We start from the raw sequence: 11,614 nt of genomic DNA, 5'->3' as shown, positions 1-11,614 counted from the left end.
AAGAACTCTGTCTGGTGGAGCTCAAAGGAAAGAAACTGCTCCACCACACTGAAATTAGTCAACTGAGGTGGTTTAGCACGTGATCAGGTTGTCCACTTGGTACTTCTCTGGGCACATCCCAGTGACTGGGATCTCCCCTGAGAAAATCTAGAGTTTGCTGGAGAGACTATATATCCCTTTTGGCCTGGGAAAACATTGGGATCCACCAAAATGAGCAGCAAAGTATTGCCTGAGACACTGTAAAACCGTTCCTGATTTGGTGGTTGTCTCATTGTTGACCCTCAAATGCAGCTGTTTCTGTAAATACTAAAGCAGATATAATTTATTAAAAACTACATCTTGTACTTAATTGAACATACCAATATCCCAGAATTTTAAATGACTACATCAGGAGTCACCAACCTGGTTCTCCCTGGGCACCAAGTAGTATGAGTAGCCCGTGGAGTTGTTCCAAAATTAGATAAATCATTAAGTGATATAATTTTTAAAAAGCTGTATGTATCAATTTGGTAGCCCTTCGTATCACTTAGTACCCACGAAGTAGCTCTTAGCAGCCAAAAGGTTGGTGACTCCTGGACTACATGCTAAACTCTTTATTTAGCTTCTTTTATTTATTAGCAATGTAGTTCTGTAATTTATTTTTATTTATTTAATTTTACTTATCAACTTTATTTGAATATGTAAAAAACTATTTCAATCTAAGATAGAATATAATTACGACCTAATATTACTCTTTACATATTGTTACACTGTTTTGATAAAATGGAGCAATAACATCAACAACAATAAATAAGTAAAGCCATATTATTAAAACATTTAAAATATAAAAGTGATACTTAAGGCAACAGTTGGATTGTTTTTGCAAACAAAAGATTTTTGGTTTTTTTTATATTGGCCCTGCTGTCCTTACAGCAAGAGGGAAGGACAGCAGGGGAGGGGCGAGGAGGTATGGTCAGGCCTCAATGTCACGGTAGGCCTTTGCTACAGTCATGGCGGTGAGCACTGGAGAGCAGCAGCATGTGGAGCAAGTTTAAAGGTATGAAAAGTAGATTTAGACCTTTAGACCAATTTTTTATAACAAGGTAGTGTCTGAAAAGCAAAATCTACCAAAACATGAAATTTCAGTATTTTTCCCCTGATGGTATTTTTTTCTGACTCTCTGTTAGTTAGCTAGGTGTGCCCTTGAAAATTTAGAAAATGAGTCTAAGCTAATTAGCCGGAATTAGTTAGCCTCATGTAAATTAGACATTCAGAGCTGCTTAGCTTAGCTTAGCTTTGCTTAGCTTCGCTTAGCTTAAATCAGCTTCGCTTAGCTTAACTTAGCTTCGCTTAGCTTCGCTTAGCTTAACTTAGCTTCGTTTAGCTTAGCTAAGGCTTTTTTGGTTAAACTTGGTCTTTGACAAACAAACTTTAAATAGTTTAGGTCATTTTAGCTTTCTATGCTATGATGATTCCAATTTGAAAACATAAGTTTATTAGCAGCCTTACAAATTTAATGTGCAAGCTAACCATTGAGTTAATTAAGAGGTGCTAATTAAACAGCAAAACTCACTGAGCATCATGCACAGCACTATCATTTTTTCTTTAAACAATGTGACACACATAAGCTGCAGGGTCTTATTTATCTTCTGGGGCTTTGCAGTGAACTGTAACTTAAAAGTAGAAATGTTAAATTTCAACGTAATATGTAATCTTTAAAAGTATATAATACTCTATATAGTTCCATCTTCTATTTCTGCTTGAGCAATGTTATCATGCGCTTTGATAGGGAACCAGGGGAATAACAAGGTTTTTAAATCCCTCTTTACAGAGAGAAAACAGGTTTGATAGTAACAATGAAAACATCTATAAGGAGAAGAAGAGTTCAACCTCAACATGACGCAGAATACTATATTAAGCTGAAAATTGACAAGACTGGTCTAACAGAACAGTTCATCAACCCATGCAAAGGTATGGTGTCATTTTTACATTTGCAAAGTTAGATCACCAATAAACTTTTTTAAAAAAAGACCAATATTTTCTTCTTTTAAAGGTCGTGGTGTAATTGCCACACAGCTTTTCAAACAGGGAGATTTTATCCTTGAATACCGTGGAAAGCTTTCTAAAGCGGATCCTTACCTTCAAAGAGATAAATTCAATGATACAGTAGAAGTTTTTTTGTTTGATTTCAAATGGAAAGGGACCTGCTGGTGGTAAGATATATTTCATATTACAATATATTATGGACCTATGTTATACTTTTAAAATGGGTTGTCCCAAGATCTTAAAAACTATGCAAAGGTAATACAATACAATTTTAGCAACTACCTGTAATTCATTTGATATAGACATCTGATATACATCTTACTGATTTACTCTGATGTTGATGTTGTTTTCTTCAAGCATTGATGCTTCTATTGAAGACAAGTCACTGGGACGACTAGTGAACGATGACCACCGAAGGCCTAACTGTAAGATGAAAACAGTTGAAGTTGAAGGGATACCACATCTTTGCCTGTTTGCCCTCCGAGACATTGAACCAGGAGAAGAAATAACTTATAACTACGGAAAAGCTGATTGGCCTTGGCGCAAGATGGTAAGCCAATTTACTGCACACAATGTAAAATGAGATATGTTTTGCCATATTTTAATTTGACTCAAACATATACATAAACTGTGCATTTAAAACACATAAAAATTCTTCAGATCAAGGTGTTCTTATTTTTAACACTGAGATTTAAAGTCTTGTTTTTATTTTAACTAGGTATCAGTGTTTTGAATGTCAGTACACATTTTGGCAATTGCTTTGCTGATGTTTGAATGGCCCATAGTATAAATTAACTCTACACATGTAAATAGTTATCTATCTGATAGTTTTAAATAAAAGATATATTCAGCACAAAAAAATTGTTTTGCATAGTCACAGACTGCAATTATAGGCTCTTGAGATTTTTGGTTTTATTTATTAACTTTCTAGTAGCAGTAGATGACAACAAATGAATGCAGGTAAATGCAATGTTCTGAAATCCTCATGTCACTTTGGAAAAGACAGGATACAGAGCAATTTAGAATTCAAATTTGGATGAAGAAATCCATGGCCAAATCATAACAACTACTGCATCACCAAAGAATCTATTATTTATTGTCCAAAACAACCCACACTCTTGTAAGCATGATGTTCTGAAATCATTCATTATGTCAATGTTTTAAAACAACAGAAAACCTACCAATCAGTATCAGTACAGAGACAGAGAAATCTATCCAAAAGTCATGGAGCATACCTTAATACAAGCAATTCTTTAAAAATCAGAGAGTTAATTTTATTTATCAGTGCCCTCAGCCGGATTTTGATTTATTGTCCTCATTTAGGTTAAAGGAGAGTGTATTTGTATTTCTATATGATTTTTAGTAATCAGAAGGTTCATGGATTTATCCATTCCCTCAGTAGAATTTCTCTGTGATTGTCCTCATTTAGGTTAAAGGAGAGTGTATTTGTGTTAGAAATGTCCCCAAAAGTCGATAAAGTGAGGCGTGCTGGGGACTATGTCTAGATATGTTTTGGTAGATTTTAATGAAGTTATGTCTTTGTTTTCAGGACAAATCTTCTACCCCTGAAGTCAGCAACCAAACTGGCAATGATGAACACTGTGCTCAGGTAAGTTTCATCTGCACAAGTCCTTCAGTATGTCTAAGATTTAAAAATACAGGACATATACCAATCCAAATCAGGACCTAGATGAAGTAATCTATCCTAAAATCATAAAACATGCCTTAACAGCAGCAGATTTTTAGTAATCAGAGGGTTCATGGTTTTATCCATTCCCTCAGTAGACTTTCTCTGTGATTGTCCTCATTTAGGTTAAAGGAGAGTGTATTTGTGTTAGAAATGTCCCCAAAAGTCAATAAAGTGAGGCGTGCTGGGGACTATATCTGGATATGTTTTGGTAGTTTTTAATGAATTTATGTCATTCTTTTAAGGACAAATCCACCCCTGAAGTGAGCAACCAAACTGACAATGATGAACACTGCGCTCAGGTAAGTTTCATCTGCACAACTCCTTCAGTATGTCTAAGATTTAAAAATACAGGACATATACCAATCTAAATCAGGACCTAGATGAAGTAATCTATCCTAAAATCATAAAACATGCCTTAACAGCAGCAGATTTTTAGTAATCAGAGGGTTCATGGTTTTATCCATTCCCTCAGTAGACTTTCTCTTTGATTGTCCTTATTTAGGTTAAAGGAGAGTGTATTTTGTTAGAAACATCCCCAAAAGTCGATAAATTGAGGCGTGCTGGGGACTATGTCTAGATATGTTTTGGTACTTTTTAATGAAGTTATGTTTTTGTTTTAAGGACAAATCTTCTTCCCCTGAAGTGAGCAACCAAACTGGCAATGATGAACACTGTGCTCAGGTAAGTTTCATCTGCACAAGTCCTTCAGTATGTTTAAGATTTAAAAATACAGGACATATACCAATCCAAATCAGGACCTAGATGAAGAAATCTATCCTAAAATCATAAAACATGCCTTAACAGCAGCAGATTTTTAGTAATCAGAGGGTTCATGGTTTTAACCATTCCCTCGCTAGACATTCTCTGTGATTGTCCTCATTTAGGTTAAAGGAGAGTGTATTTGTGTTAGAAACGTCCCCAAAAGTCAATAAAGTGAGGCGTGCTGGGGACTATATCTGGATATGTTTTGGTAGATTTTAATGAAGTTATGTCTTTGTTTTCAGGACAAATCTTCTACCCCTGAAGTCAGCAACCAAACTGGCAATGATGAACACCGCCATCAGGTAAGTTTCATCTGCACAAGTCCTTCAGTATGTCTGTCATGTCCTGGGCCGGTGGCCCAGTGTTTTATGTTTTCTTGGTGTGGTTTCCGTTTTCTCAGGTTGTTTTGTTATCTGTTAGAGTTGCCCTCAGTTATTTCTAGTCCCTCGTGTCTCTCTGTATTCTGTGTCAGGTTTGCGTCTCTGTTCCCTTGTCATACTTCCTGTTTTATTTTGATATTCGTCCAGCCCCTGTCTGTTGTATTCAGTTTTGCTTCCCTCTGGTCTCGTCTTAGTTATCAGTGTCACCTGTGTTCCCACCTGTTTCCTCTTCCCTCATCAGCCCTTCTGTGTATTTAAGTCCTGCGTTTTCTATGCCTGTTGTCGCGTCGTTGATGTTTTGTGCCCGCATGTTCCTGTGTTCCCTGTGCCTGCCCTTCGTCTCCCTGTGCCTCCCTTCCAAGGTTTTTGTATTTGTGTTTCCCCGTTGAAATAAATCCCCTTTTAAGTTATGTTTGCTTCTGGAGTCCTTCATGTTGGTCCTTCCTCGTCCGTTTCCTCCCCGGCCATGATAATGTCTAAGATTTAAAAATACAGGACATATACCAATCCAAATCAGAACCTAGACGAAGTAATCTATCCTAAAATCGTAAAACATGCCTTAACAGCAGCAGATTTTAGTAATCAGAGGGTTCATGGTTTTATCTATTCCCTCAGTAGACTTTCTCTATGATTGTCCTCATTTAGGTTAAAGGAGAGTGTATTTGTGTTAGAAACATCCCCAAAAGTCGATAAAGTGAGGCGTGCTGGGGACTATGTCTAGATATGTTTTGGTACTTTTTAATGAAGTTGTGTTTTTGTTTTCAGGAGAAATCTTCTTCCCTGAAGTCAGCAACCAAACTGGCAATGATGAACACTGTGCTCAGGTAAGTTTCATCTGCACAAGTCCTTCAGTATGTTTAAGGTTTAAAAATACAGGACATAAACCAATCCAAATCAGGACCTAGATGAAGAAATATATCCTAAAATCATAAAACATGCCTTAACAGCAGCAGATTTTTAGTAATCAGAGGGTTCATGGTTTTATCTATTCCCTCAGTGGACTTTCTCTTTGATTGTCCTCATTTAGGTTAAAGGACAGTGTATTTGTGTTAGAAACGTCCCCAAAGTCAATAAAGTGAGGCGTGCTGGGGACTATATCTGGATATGTTTTGGTAGATTTTAATGAAGTTATGTCTTTGTTTTCAGGACAAATCTTCTACCCCTGAAGTCAGCAACCAAACCGGCAATGATGAACACCGCCATCAGGTAAGTTTCATCTGCACAAGTCCTTCAGTATGTCTAAGATTTAAAAATACAGGACATATACCAATCCAAATCAGGACCTAGATGAAGTAATCTATCCTAAAATCATAAAACATGCCTTAACAGCAACAGATTTTTAGTAATCAGAGGGTTCATGGTTTTATCCATTCCCTCAGTGGACTTTCTCTATGATTGTCCTCATTTAGGTTAAAGGAGAGTGTATTTGTGTTAGAAATGTCCCCAAAAGTCAATAAAGTGAGGCGTGCTGGGGACTATGTCTGGATATGTTTTGGTAGATTTTAATGAAGTTATGTCTTTGTTTTCAGGACAAATCTTCTTCCCCTGAAGTCAGCAACCAAACTGGCAATGATGAACACTGTGCTCAGGTAAGTTTCATCTGCACAAGTCCTTCAGTATGTTTAAGATTTAAAAATACAGGACATAAACCAATCCAAATCAGGACCTAGATGAAGAAATATATCCTAAAATCATAAAACATGCCTTAACAGCAGCAGATTTTTAGTAATCAGAGGGTTCATGGTTTTATCTATTCCCTCAGTGGACTTTCTCTTTGATTGTCCTCATTTAGGTTAAAGGAGAGTGTATTTGTGTTAGAAACGTCCCCAAAAGTCAATAAAGTGAGGCGTGCTGGGGACTATATCTGGATATGTTTTGGTAGATTTTAATGAAGTTATGTCTTTGTTTTCAGGACAAATCTTCTTCCCCTGAAGTCAGCAACCAAACTGGCAATGGTGAACACCGCCATCAGGTAAGTTTCATCTGCACAAGTCCTTCAGTCTGTCTAAGATTTAAAAATACAGGACATATACCAATCCAAATCAGGACCTAGATGAAGTAATCTATCCTAAAATCATAAAACATGCCTTAACAGCAGCAGATTTTTAGTAATCAGAGGGTTCATGGTTTTATCTATTCCCTCAGTGGACTTTCTCTTTGATTGTCCTCATTTAGGTTAAAGGAGAGTGTATTTGTTTTAGAAACGTCCCCAAAGGTCAATAAAGTGAGGCGTGCTGGGGACTATATCTGGATATGTTTTGGTAGATTTTAATGAAGTTATGTCTTTGTTTTCAGGACAAATCTTCTTCCCCTGAAGTCAGCAACCAAACTGGCAATGATGAACACCGCCATCAGGTAAGTTTCATCTGCACAAGTCCTTCAGTCTGTCTAAGATTTAAAAATACAGGACATATACCAATCCAAATCAGGACCTAGATGAAGTAATCTATCCTAAAATCATAAAACATGCCTTAACAGCAGCAGATTTTAGTAATCAGAGGGTTCATGGTTTTATCCATTCCCTCAGTAGACTTTCTCTATGATTGTCCTCAGTTTGGTTAAAGGAGAGTGTATTTGTGTTAGAAATGTCCCCAAAAGTCAATAAAGTGAGGCGTGCTGGGGACTATATCTGGATATGTTTTGGTAGATTTTAATGACGTTATGTCTTTGTTTTCAGGACAAATCTTCTTCCCCTGAAGTCAGCAACCAAACTGGCAATGATGAACACTGTGCTCAGGTAAGTTTCATCTGCACAAGTCCTTCAGTATGTTTAAGATTTAAAAATACAGGACATATACCAATCCAAATCAGGACCTAGATGAAGAAATATATCCTAAAATCATAAAACATGCCTTAACAGCAGCAGATTTTTAGTAATCAGAGGGTTCATGGTTTTATCTATTCCCTCAGTGGACTTTCTCTTTGATTGTCCTCATTTAGGTTAAAGGAGAGTGTATTTGTGTTAGAAACGTCCCCAAAGGTCAATAAAGTGAGGCGTGCGGGGGACTATATCTGGATATGTTTTGGTAGATTTTAATGAAGTTATGTCTTTGTTTTCAGGACAAATCTTCTTCCCCTGAAGTGAGCAACCAAACTGGCAATGATGAACACCGCCATCAGGTAAGTTTCATCTGCACAAGTCCTTCAGTCTGTCTAAGATTTAAAAATACAGGACATATACCAATCCAAATCAGGACCTAGATGAAGTAATCTATCCTAAAATCATAAAACATGCCTTAACAGCAGCAGATTTTTAGTAATCAGAGGGTTCATGGTTTTATCTATTCCCTCAGTGGACTTTCTCTTTGATTGTCCTCATTTAGGTTAAAGGAGAGTGTATTTGTGTTAGAAACGTCCCCAAAGGTCAATAAAGTGAGGCGTGCTGGGGACTATATCTGGATATGTTTTGGTAGATTTTAATGACGTTATGTCTTTGTTTTCAGGACAAATCTTCTTCCCCTGAAGTCAGCAACCAAACTGGCAATGATGAACACTGTGCTCAGGTAAGTTTCATCTGCACAAGTCCTTCAGTATGTTTAAGATTTAAAAATACAGGACATATACCAATCCAAATCAGGGCCTAGATGAAGAAATATATCCTAAAATCATAAAACATGCCTTAACAGCAGCAGATTTTTAGTAATCAGAGGGTTCATGGTTTTATCTATTCCCTCAGTGGACTTTCTCTTTGATTGTCCTCATTTAGGTTAAAGGAGAGTGTATTTGTGTTAGAAACGTCCCCAAAGGTCAATAAAGTGAGCCGTGCGGGGGACTATATCTGGATAAGTTTTGGTAGATTTTAATGAAGTTATGTCTTTGTTTTCAGGACAAATCTTCTTCCCCTGAAGTCAGCAACCAAACTGGCAATGATGAACACCGCCATCAGGCAAGTTTCATCTTCACAAATCAATCTAATTGAATTTAGGTTATTTATATAGCTCTAATTCACAACAAATGACGTCTCGAGCCACTTTACCAAAAGATAAAGAAATAAATCATTTCAATTCATTCACATATACATTCCAGTCGATCCTAGTTATCAAGCAGTACAGTAAACTTAATTTTTCAGTCATTTAAAAAGTTTCTGTCTAAGTAAATTCTACAGATTTCATCCAGTTATTCACCGTGATGTTCTAACAGCCTTCATTTTGGCATTGATTTCGAAAGACAAGACATTGACCAATCAAAATCAGGAGCAAAATGAACACTAAAGAGATTTCACTGTAGATTTTTGTCTCTTTTAGTGATGCTTAACCAATAACATTTTTAAACAAGAACTTGAAATTGATTTAACAAATGCTTCAAAGTTACAATAGTTTTTCTTCAAAAGTAATTAATGGATTAGAATGGTAATAATTGTGTGGTAACAATCCATTTGTGAAATTAGATGTCTTTTTTCAGTTGAATAAAATATACAAACTAGATGACTGTTTCTTTTTTTTTCTCTTTTTTTTTTTTTCTTTTTTAATTATTTAGTCACGGTTAACCAAGCTGCGGCAGCATCATGAGAAATGCCTGAAACGTCACAGAATGGCAGAGGAGGAGCATAATGCTAAAGAAAAACATTACACCATGATTTTAATGAAACGTGCAAAACTAGCGCAGGAACTGGCAAAACTGGATGCTCTTGTGAGTACTGTACTTGATTATTTAGCAAGTGTGTACAAACAGGCTTGAATATATATTTTTGTAATGGATGACAACATTTCTTATGTTAAGTGTACTGGACATGCAACACTCTGGCCGGGCCGGGCAGCGTTTATATTTAAAGTTGTTGCTGATTTGATTTTCTCTTTTACAAACTAACATGCCATTTTACGTTCTTGTTCACAGCTAAAATCCCAGCCTGAAAATACTACTGACATGAGTTCTCAGCATGATATTCAGGTACCATTACAACTTTCAGCCTATAAAAGGGATATTCAGATGTTTGATGAGTGGGACAGGTAGTGTATGAATTGTGATGTAATGACAAAAAGATTTATGTCAAATATTTGTCTACTATATAATGCATTTTTTTTTTTAATCTTCATAGCCACTACCTTCATCTGATAGTTCCTTCTTGGAGGAATTAAGGACCAGCGAAAGATTGGAAAAAGAGCAGCAGGTAACCGAAAGTCTGGTAACAAGTCTTTAAATTTAACATAGTTCATTGCTGTTCAGTCTACTTCAGTGTTATTATTCCTTTCATCTCCTTCAAAAAACAAAAGGCATATTCAAAAAAGAAATGTACAGTTTGAATTTTTTGTTGTACCAGTATTACTTTTATTACTTTTACTGTTTTTACTTTTCTATTACTTTTACTATTTCCTTATTTGGATTTTTAGTCCACAATAATAAATTGTAATAATTATAATATTTCTAGACACTCAATCTTTTTGTTAATCCTTATTTAAGGCAAGAGTTCCTTCTGTATTTTCCACATCACCAATTCAACCTGAAAATTGCTCTGTTGAATACTTAAAAAAGAGGCCATCAAGACAAAAACAGGTATTTTTTTATATTACTGTTGATCTTTAAATGGCTTTCACTTTTAAACTTTTCAAACCCAAATGCTTCACTTATGCCCTAAATATTAAATCGATGTTATTTTTCCTTAAGGTCTCTACATATACAGAAACATCTTTTGATGAATCTGATTACACAGACTGTAGTGATGCTGATTATATTCCAGACTCTGAAGGAAGTTCCTCTCAGAAAGACGAAGATGTGCCTCTTAATCCAATTGCAAAGAAGCCTCTGCCTTCTCTGCGATACCCCTATTTATCGCCATCAAAACAAGATATTTCTTCAGAAATTTCAGTGAATAGAAATGTTACCATTAGTCCTAAGAAGAAGATCTCTGAAACTCCAAGAAAGAGAAGGTTCTTATCCCAAAGTGCAACAAATAGCAATGAAAGTACACCAAAGAAAAGCAGAGTTGAAGAGATTTCGGACTCAATCAGAGTGTTACCACCTTTAAAGTCTGGAAATCGCCGTGTGTATAATAAGAGAAACTATTGTCTGTATTGTCTCCAACCCACATCAAAACTTGCACGACACCTGGAGGCTGTACATAAAAATGTAGAAGAGGTTGCTCTTGCCTTTCAATATCCCAAAAATTCAAGAGGGAGACGCAATAGGTTGAACATGCTTAGAAGACGTGGAAACTTTGCCCATAATGCCAGTGTGGTCAAGAGGGGAGCCGGTGAGCTCCAGGCCTGCTATAGACCAAGGAAATCCAGGGGTGCCATTGATTTCATTCACTGTTATCACTGCCAAGGACTCTATGCTAAGAAAACACTGTGGAAGCACATGAGAAGATGCCCAGCAAAGAAAGAAAGTAATGAAGACTCCAAGAATGGGAAGCAGAGAGTTCGATCCAAATGTGCACTGAAAACTGCTGTTGCTCGTGACATTGGAGAGGGTTTGAAAACTGTTATTTCCTGTATGAAATATGATGAAATTACTCAATTAATTCAAAATGACCAACTTCTTCTGCAGTTTGGACAGCACCTGTATGATCTGAATGGCTCAAGAAAGAACAGACATGACTACATAAGGCAAAGGCTTAGGGAACTTGGGCGACTGCTTCTTACGACTCGGAAGAATACTGCCATTCAAAAGGCAGAGGAACTGATTTATCCTGCGAACTTCAATCATTTGATATCTGCAGTGAAAGAGTTGGCTGGGTACAATCCAGAGGGAAATACCTTCCAGAAACCTTCCTTGGCTCTAAAAATTGGCAACAATCTGGGAATTATCTCTGAGCTTGTTG

The 11,614-nt window shown here is 36.5% G+C and overlaps 1 long non-coding RNA gene across 1 annotated transcript; it reads left to right on the top strand.

Annotated features, from left to right (window-relative positions):
- The first annotated feature begins 9,459 nt into the window (after positions 1-9,459).
- On the top strand, positions 9,460-10,502 carry LOC115798052 (uncharacterized). The gene is made up of 5 exons (XR_004021471.1): positions 9,460-9,486; positions 9,691-9,744; positions 9,893-9,964; positions 10,255-10,347; positions 10,459-10,502. It is a non-coding gene; the product is annotated as an uncharacterized LOC115798052 (long non-coding RNA).
- Positions 10,503-11,614: the final 1,112 nt, after the last annotated feature.

This window comes from Archocentrus centrarchus, chromosome 2, assembly GCF_007364275.1.
Source record: "Archocentrus centrarchus isolate MPI-CPG fArcCen1 chromosome 2, fArcCen1, whole genome shotgun sequence".
Classification (NCBI taxonomy): domain Eukaryota; kingdom Metazoa; phylum Chordata; class Actinopteri; order Cichliformes; family Cichlidae; genus Archocentrus; species Archocentrus centrarchus.
This window is presented reverse-complemented; position numbering and strand designations above follow the sequence as displayed.